Source organism: Phoenix dactylifera, unplaced genomic scaffold, assembly GCF_009389715.1.
Source record: "Phoenix dactylifera cultivar Barhee BC4 unplaced genomic scaffold, palm_55x_up_171113_PBpolish2nd_filt_p 000847F, whole genome shotgun sequence".
In the NCBI taxonomy this organism is placed as follows: domain Eukaryota; kingdom Viridiplantae; phylum Streptophyta; class Magnoliopsida; order Arecales; family Arecaceae; genus Phoenix; species Phoenix dactylifera.
The window spans coordinates 142,930-151,243 of NW_024068211.1; the positions used below are offsets into that span (position 1 = coordinate 142,930).

General features: G+C 40.9%; 1 pseudogene; it reads left to right on the plus strand.

The window, feature by feature from the left end:
- Positions 1-7,533: 7,533 nt before the first annotated feature.
- Positions 7,534-7,631, plus strand: LOC120107388 (annotated as a pseudogene).
- Positions 7,632-8,314: the final 683 nt, after the last annotated feature.

Here is an 8,314-nt window from a genome sequence, read left to right on the forward strand (position 1 = left end):
GGAGCTTGATGTACGCTATGGTGTGTACGAGACCAGACATTGCTCAAGCAGTGGGAGTGGTGAGTCGCTTCATGAGCTGCCCAGGCTTGGAGCATTGGCGCGCAGTCAAATGGATACTGAGGTATCTGAAAGGCACTGAGCACATGTCATTGTGCTATGGAGGTTCTGAGATCCGGTTACAGGGCTATGTGGACTCAGACATGGCAGGGGACTTGGACGGCAGGAGAAGCACGACAGGGTACTTGTTCACCTTGGGCAGTGGAGCCGTCAGTTGGATTTCCAGGTTGCAACCAGTTGTTGCATTGTCGACTACGGAGGCAGAGTATGTGGCAGCCACAGAGGCGTGCAAGGAACTAATATGGCTTCAAGGCTTGATGAAGGAGCTTGGGAAGGAACAGAAGGATTGCATGTTATATTCAGATAGTCAAAGTGCAATTCATCTGGCAAAGAATTCAGCTTTCCATTCAAGGACGAAGCATATTGACATACGGTACCACTTCGTGAGGTCATTGCTCGAGCAGGGACTCGTCAAGTTGGAGAAGATTCATACAAGTCAGAATCCTACAGATATGTTGACGAAGGTCGTCACGGTGGAGAAGCTGAGGAGTTGTTCAGCTTCTGCTGGTCTTCATGCTTGAAGACGTTGAGGAGGCATCGTACCTATTTCACTAGGATGATTTAGTTTCAGTGGGAGCACAGAGGAGAGCCAAGTAACAAGAGGATATACCCAAGGTCTCCAAGTGGGAGATTGTTGGGGTATGTAGAGACCTTTGGTGATGAAGAGAATTGAAGGAAAATCAATTCTGCATAGTTTTCTGTCTGGCGGACTGTCGGAGTCGACTCGAGCTTCAGTCGAGTCGACTCGGGAACAGTCGAGTCGACTCGAGGTCTGTCGAGTCGACCCGAGTGGAGAAAGCCGCAAAAACCATGTTTCTGTCTGGACTGTCAGAGTCGACTCGAACTACAGTCGAGTCGACTCGGAGCATCGTCGAGTCGACTCGAGATACAGTGGAGTCGACTCGAGATCGTGCCAGTTAAACTGGAAGTTGTTCAGACGTGCCAGAGTCGACTCGGACTTCAGCCGAGTCGACTCGGGCTCGCGAAAAATCGTACGGACGATTTTCTTTTGGCATTTTTGGTGGCGTTTCGACGGCTATGATCATCTGAAGGTCTTGAGACTATATATAGGACTCATGAGAGCCCTAGGGTAGGGTTATTGGCCGTATATTTGAGAGAGACTCTTGTTTGTGAGGCTAGGGTTCTAGAGAAGAAGAGGATTGGGATCCTACTTCTTGTGCAAAGGGAATTCTGTGTGAATCTCTTATAGATCGATCGCTTGTGATCGTTCGGGTGTGTGCTATCTCTGTAATCAGTTCATCCTTATTGAGATTTGGAGCGGTGGAGGACGTAGGCTATTTGTAGCCGAACCTCGTTACATTTTTGTGTTTGCTTTGCTATTTTCTTCCTTCTTCTTCCTTTGATCTTTGATAATCCGTTGCGGTGCTCAAGTGTTTTATCCTACTGATACCACGGGGTAATTTTTTGCCCTTCGTAGGCGGAGCGAAGAGGTGATCCTTGAGTCCGGAGTCGAGGGAGCGAGAGAGTGCTTATCCGTTTGTATCTCTCTTGCTTGTCCGACGTCGGTGGCGGCGCTGGTGTGAGTGGGTTCCGGTGCGGGGCGCCGACAACACAGGGCCCCGCCTGAGTTTTAGGTGCACTACTCAAGTTCACAAGTGTTTTCTACAATTTGTTAGAACCTGATCCATCAAATTTTCAGAATGTCACATGTTGTCTAAATTTGTCAAGAATGGTTTGCAAGTAAAGAAAGAGCTATCAATCCCAACTAAACAACTCGGGTACACAGAGGTCCAATACAATGGAGTCAAACCAGTCATTACCACATGTCACTAGGTTCAGTCCAACCAACCCTATTCATGCTTATTTTTATTTTTAAACACAAATGACAATTACAATAGTCCAACCCCATTAGGCTCTAGTAAGGTCCATCTAGCGAGCTTTCAGCCAATGACTCTCAATCCAGTTGGCTCAAGACATTGGGTGAAACACCCCTCGGGCTTAATTACTCGAACCAGACTACGCCACGAGGCCAGACTTGTCATCATAAGGATTTTTTTTTTGTGCAAGAAAAGAGATGGTAGACTGAACCATATAGATATTTTTATTATATATGTGACTGCATTGTGACTATAGGTCAACCAAGGTCGGATCATAAGGCACCTAAGTAATCTAGTCGGGATATTCAACCTCTATTTTTATATGAAAACCAAATCATGAACCTTATGGTACGAACAAGGACACTCATTCTTCTTTTATGGATAAGGCTAACAAAAATGCAGTTAACAAATATGAACTCCTGAGGCCTTCCTATTGTCATTAAGTACACGTGTGGGGATCTAATAATAGGTCTCTGAGCAGTCATAGTATGCATGTGTTCCTTGTCTTAATAGTTGCAAAAACTCTATATGAAAATACATGTGCATTTGCTCAGAAAAAAAAGTAATAGAATAAATCAAATGCAAAAATAAGTTTTTTTTTTTTTATCAGTAAATATTGTCCTCCCTCCAACTTAAATATTGCATTGTCCTCAATCCAAGAAAACTATATATGAGAGACAATAGAGAAAATAATAGAGAGAAGAAGAATACCTTGAGCTGTTGATTTCCAGAAAAGAAGACCTACAAAATAAGAAGAAGACTAAAAATAAAAGAAAAAAAATAATTCTAACTAATATACACATACCTTGGCCGTCATGCTCAGTCATAAGAAGGCTCCCCCAAGGGAAAAGAGTCCTCTTCATCTGCAAAATTTTCAAGAAAAGATTTTAATCTGTGTCCATTAACCTTAAAAATTTTGCCATCCTGTGGATTCTCAATTTCAATTGCCCCGTGTGAAAAAACAGTTTTTACAATGAAAGGACCTATCCATCTTGATCGTAATTTTCCAGAAAACAGATGTAAGCGAGAGTCATAACAAAGAACTTTTTGTGCAGGTTCAAAAGATTTTCTTAGAATTGATTTATCATGCCTAATATTCATTCGTTCTTTACAGAGTCTAGCATTGTCATACGCATCCGACGAATTTCATTCAATTCACTTAATTGTAATTTTCTAGCGAAACCAGCATCTGACAGTTCAAAGTTTAATTTTCTAATGGCCCAATACGATTTATGCTCTATTTCAACAGGTAGATGACATGCTTTTTCATAGACTAGCCGATACGGGGACATACCAAGAATAGTTTTATAAGCAGTACGGTAAGCCCATAATGCGTCAGAAAGTTTTAAAGACCAGTCTTTGCGTGATGGATTCACCGTTTTCTCTAAAATTCGTTTAATCTCCCGATTGGCTAACTCTACTTGGCCACTAGTCTGTGGGTGATAAGGAGTTGCAATTCTATGGGGATACCGTACTTTCGTAATAGGATCTCAAAAGGCTTATTACAAAAATGTTTTCCCCCATCACTAATTATAACCTTGGGCATCCCAAACCTAGAAAATATGTTTTCTTTGAGAAATTTTAAAACTGGTTTGTGGTCATTTGTTCGACAAGACACAGCTTCTACCCATTTGGACACATACTCAACACCAACCAAAATGTACTCATATCCAAAAGATGGTGGGAATGGGCCCATAAAATCGATGCCCCACATGTCAAAAATTTCCATAGCAGTAATGGGCTGAAGAGGCATCATTTGCCTACGAGTTAGACTTCCAACACGTTGACATGGGTCACATATCCTACAGAACTCGTGGGCATCTTTAAATAGTGTAGGCCAATAAAAACCACATTGTAACACCTTAGCTGCCGTTTTCTTAGATGCAAAGTGTCCTCCGCAAGCACTGGCATGACAAAGAGAGAGTACACTTTGTATCTCATGATCCGGTATGCATCTTCTAAAGATTTGATCATTGCAATACTTGAACAAATAGGGGGCATCATAATAATAACTCCTTACTTCACGCAAGAAATTATTCTTATCATTCGATCCCCAATGCTCCGGCATCCGGTTCGTGACAAGAAAGTTTACAATATCAGCATACCATGGCATAGTAGAAAGTGCAAACAATTGCTCTTCAGGGAACGAGTCCTTGATGGGCAACTGTGGCACCAAATTATGAATAACTAGCCGTGATAAATGGTCAGCAACCACATTCTCTACTCCCTTTTTATCTTTGATAGTGATGTCAAATTCTTGGAGTAGAAGTATCCATTGTATTAAGCATGGTTTGGCCTCTTTCTTATCTAGTAAATATTTTAGCGCTGTATGATCTGTAAAGATAACAATAGGAGCCCCAAGGATATAAGAGCGAAATTTGTCTAATGCAAATACTACTGCAAGCAATTCCTTCTTGGTGGTGGTGTAATTCATTTGAGCATCGTTTAAAGTTTTGCTTGCATAGTAAATGACATATGGCTTATTATTCTTGCGTTGTCCCAGGACAGCTCCTATCGCATAGTCACTAGCATCGCACATGATCTCAAAAGGTAATGACCAATCAGGTGGTCGTACGATGGGTGCAGTGCTAAGCATAGACTTCAACTTTTCGAATGCCTCTTGACAGGTTTCAGTCCAATTAAACGGTGTATCAAGGGATAGGAGGTTACATAATGGTCGAGCTATGACACTAAAGTCCTTGATGAACCTCCTATAAAATCCTGCGTGACCCAAAAATGATCTAACATCTCTAACCGTCTTCGGTGCAGGTAGCTTGGCGATTAGGTCAATCTTAGCTCTATCAACTTCCATACCCTTCGATGAAACAATATGTCCTAGGACAATTCCCTTTGGCACCATGAAGTGGCATTTCTTCCAATTCAGTATCAGATTCTTTTCCATGCATCGAGCTAAGACTGCTTGTAAATGTGATAGGCAATCATAAATAGAGTCGCCAAAAATAGAGAATTTATCCATAAACACTTCTAAAAATTTCTCGTTCATATCTTCAAAAATGCTGAGCATGCATCTTTGGAATGTCGCAGGTGCATTACACAACCCGAATGGCATCCGACGGAAAGTGAATGTGCCAAAAGGACAAGTGAAGATAGTCTTCTCTTGATCCTCAGGTGAAATTTCGATTTGGTAGTATCCGGAATAGCCATCGAGAAAACAATAGAATTTGTGTCCTGTAACTCTTTCCAAAACTTGGTCTAGGAAGGGTAGGGAAAAGTGATCCTTCCTAGTGACCAAATTTAATTTTCGGTAGTCAACACACATGCGCCAACTCGTCGGAACACGAGTTGGAACTAGTTCACCCTGCTTATTTTTGACTACCGTCAGACCAGACTTCTTAGGAACGACTTGAGTAGGACTTACCCATTTACTGTCGGAAATTGGGTAAATAATACCCACGTCAAGCAACTTGAGGACTTTTGCTTTAACCACATCTCTCATCGTAGGATTCAACCTGCGTTGCATTTGCCTTGTGGTTTTGGCATTGTCCTCCAAATATATCCGGTGCGTGCAAATTAAAGGGCTAATCCCCTTCAAGTCGGCAATAGACCATCCTAAAGCTCCCTTATAATTCTTTAGAACACCAAGTAATTTTCTTTCTTGGGCATGATCCAGATCAGATGAGATGATTATAGGAAATGTGTCCTCGGGTCCAAGAAAGGCATACTTGAGTTCCTTCGGTAAAGGTTTCAACTCGAGCTTAGGTGTTTGTTCATGGGATGGTACTATCTTTGCTTTTTGAGGTGGCAACTGTTCAAATTCCTCTATTCTCGGTCTCCACCCATTGACCATCATGACATCCGAGTTATCTAAAATAGGTGGGACCATATCATCAGCAGTACCTTCAGAACACCAATCTATCAAACCATTGTCGGCCGATTCAGTAAATGTTTCTTTTAACAAATATTTTTCCGCAATGGTTTCAACCCATTCAACTTCTTTACTTTCTTCATGATCACTGGGTTGTTTACCTATACTAAAGATGTTCAGTTCCAAGGTCATATTGCTAAAAGAAAGCTTCATGACACCATTCCTACAATTGATCAATGCATTAGAAGTTGCAAGGAATGGACGTCCTAAGATGACCGGAATCTGAGATGGTGAATTGGAAGCCGGATGTGTGTCCAGTACGATAAAGTCAATAGAAAAATAGAACTTGTCTACTTGGACCAACACATCTTCGATAATCCATCTAGGAACCTTCACTGACCTGTCAGCTAATTGTAAGGTGACAGTTGTTGGCTTCAACTCACCCAAACCGAGTTGCTCATATACCGTATATGGCAATAAGTTCACACTCACTCCTAAATCTAGCAATGCTCGCTCAATCCTAAAATTGCCAATGATGCACGAGATAGTTGGGCAACCTGGATCCTTATATTTAGGAAGAATGTTATGCTGTAAAATTGCACTCACATTTTCAGCCAGAAATGCCTTCTTCTTGACATTTAAACGACGCTTGACAGTGCACAAATCTTTTAAAAATTTTGCATAGGAAGGCACTTGTTTGATTGCATCAAGAAGAGGTACATTGATTTTTACTTGCTTAAAAAGCTCAAGAATTTCAGAGTTTGGTTCAAGCTTTTGCAAGGGCTTTAATCTTTGTGGAAATGGTGCGAAAAAAGGACATTCAATTTTTTCAGTAGATGTTGGTGCTTCAGTTTCTTCGTTATCCTTTTCTTTTGTCTCGGAAGGGTCAGAATCAGGTATGACTTGTGTTTGTTCTGGGACTGGTCGGTCAATAATCTTTCCACTTCGCAAAGTTATTATACTCTTCACTTGTTCTTTATGCGAAGTTGAAGATGATGCAATGCTACCGCCATAGACTTGAGGATTAGGTTGTGGTTGAGCTGGTAGCTTACCTTTCTCTTGAGCACTTAAAGCAGTGGTCAGCGTTGTCAGTTGATTTCTTAATTCATCATTGATTTTAGCTTGACCTTGCATGAAGATTGCAAAGTTTCTTCGAGACTGGATTTTTGAGGGGGTGCATGTGCATAATGAGGTTGCAGAGGTGGAGTTGGGTTATATACTTGTTGAGGTTGGTCATTCCTCCACCTAAAATTTAGAGGGTTCTTCCATCCAGGGTTGTAAGTACCCGAAAAAGGATTATTGAAAGATTTTTGATAGGTATTCATAACATTGGCCTGATCGTGCAAGACTTCCTTGAATGCAGGTATTGTGGGGCAATCAGTGGTGAGATGGCCAGGCATCTCACAAATCCTACAACACTCGTTGTTATGTTCTACGGTCTTGACGGTTTCAATCCTTCTAAGTTCAATTTCCTTTACCTTCCTAGTAAGGGCTGCCATTTTAGCCTGAATATCATCCTGAGTACTAAGGTTGTAAAGGCCCCCGTGTCCAACGCTAGTAGGCTTAGGTAAGGGTTTATTCACTCTATCCCCTGTATCCCATAATTGTGCAGTCTCTGCGAGAGAATCTAAATAGTCCCATGCCTCATCAGGTTGCTTTTCCAAAAATAGACCATTGCACATAGTCTCTATAAATTGTTTTAACTGTGGAGACAACCCTTCGTAAAAGAAACTAATGGTTCTCCATGTTTCAAACCCATGATGAGGACAAGAGAGAAGCAAATCTTTAAATCTCTCCCAGCATTCATAAAATGTTTCATGGTCTTTTTGTTGGAAATTACTAATATGCCTTTTCAAAAAGTTAGTCCTCTGTGCAGGAAAGAATTTTTTCAGGAATTCTCTTTGCATATCATGCCATGTTCCTAACGATCTAGGTCTCAAGGAGTTCAGCCATGTTTTGGCTTTATCCTTTAAGGAAAAAGGAAACAAGGTCAATTTAAGGACGTCTTCCGATACATTTGGCACTCTAAATGTGATGCTAATTTCCTCAAAATCCTTAAGGGGAAGATAAGGGTTCTCGGATTCCATTCCATGATACTTGGGCAGCAATTGAATTACTCCAGGTTTGATTTCAAAGTGTCCTACATTTTCAGGAATAATCATGCATGAAGGTTGACTAGTCCTAGTGGGATGTAAGTATTGTCGAAGTATCATAACTGGGGGTCTACCTTCATCACCATGGTGACTTCCTACATCATCAGGAAAATTTGCCATCTCACAAGGTGTGAGATACTGCGAAGGAATTTCAAGGATGTGTCCTAAGGGATGATCTAAAATTGTACGACTTAATCCGACCGGTGTCATCCCTATTCCAACCTAGCATACAAAATTTAATTTTTATTTTTTTATTTTTTTTAAAAAATAAATATAAATATAAGTACCAACTAAAGATACCCTAAAACTACACCCTAAAACAAAAATCTATTCAAAATCAAACATGCAACTAAACATTACACTTCAATTTCTAATGTTTT